The following is a 1,588-nucleotide window of genomic DNA, read 5'->3' as shown; positions in this document are numbered from 1 at the left end:
GTTCTTCGCTTGTAGCTTTGACGATGCTCGCAATTCACCTTGCCATCCCTCCGTCTGTCTCTCTGTCCACCAAGTCGCCGGTTCAATCCCCAGCGCGCGCGCGTCTTTTTTTTTTCGCGCTTTTTTTTCTTTTTTTTTCTTCGTATGCTTCGTATGCTTCGTATTTTCTTCGTATGCTTCGTATGCTTCGTATGCTTCATATGCTTCATATGCTTCATATGCACATATGCACATACGCTTCATCTGCACATCTGCACATATGCACATATGCACATATGCACATATGCACATATGCACATATGCTTCATATGCACAAATGCTTCATATGCAAGCATGTGCCACATGCGATGTGCAATCATATGTGATCTGCAAGCATATGCGATCTGCAAGCATATGCGATTTGCAAGCATATGCCGACACATGCACATATGCACATATATGCACATATGCTTCATATGCACAAATGCTTCATATGCAAGCATGTGCCACATGCGATGTGCAATCATATGTGATCTGCAAGCGTATGCGATCTGCAAGCATATGCGATCTGCAAGCATATGCCACATTCGATGTGCGGTTCAATCCCCAGCGCGCGCGTCTTTTTTTTGCGCGCTTTTTTTTTCTTTTTTTTTCTTCGTATGCTTCATATGCTTCATATGCTTCATATGTATGCTTCATATGCACGTATGCATCTTATGCGATATGCGATATGCAGCGATAGCAGATCGCAAACTTCGACGTTCCAACTTCAACACACGCACTTCACGATACGTGCACACGCATCGTGCACGCACACGCACAAGCATATACTTCATATGCTTGATATGCACATATGCATATTATGCGATGTGCGATGTGCAGCGATAGCAGATCGCAAACTGCGATCTGCAAGCATATGCAATCTGCAAGCAGATGCAGTTTTCTGTTACATTACAGTAATGCCGTACCCGCTTAATACACGCTTCATATGCACATATGCACATATGCACCCATGCTTCATATGCACATGCGCGCAAATGCTTCATATGCAAGCATATGCCACATGCGATGTGCAGCTTCATATGCTTCATATGCTTCATATGCACATATGCACATATGCTTCAGATGCACATATGCACATATGCACATTTGCACGTATGCTTCATATGCACATATGCACATGTGTTTCATATACACGAATGCTTCATATGCAAGCATATGCCACATGCGATGTGCAATCATATGTGATCTGCAAGCATATGCCAGATGCGATCTGCAAGCATATGCCACATTCGATGTGCAAGCATATGCGATCTGCAAGCATATGCAATCTGCAAGCATATGCCACATTCCAGGTGCAATCATATGCGATATACAAGCCTATGCGATCTGCAAGCATATGCAATCTGCAAGCAGATGCAGTCTTCTGTTACATTACAGTAATGCCGTACCCGCTTAATACACGCTTCATATGCACATATGCACATATGCACATATGCACCTATGCTTCATATGCACATGCGCACATGTGTTTCATATGCACAAATGCTTCATATGCAAGCATATGCCACATGCGATGTGCAGCTTCATATGCTTCATATGCTTCATA

The sequence above is a fragment of the Volvox carteri genome (assembly GCF_000143455.1).
Source record: "Volvox carteri f. nagariensis unplaced genomic scaffold VOLCAscaffold_29, whole genome shotgun sequence".
Lineage (NCBI taxonomy): Eukaryota > Viridiplantae > Chlorophyta > Chlorophyceae > Chlamydomonadales > Volvocaceae > Volvox > Volvox carteri.
The sequence above is the reverse complement of the archived record's forward strand: the minus strand, read 5'-3'. Positions refer to the sequence as shown.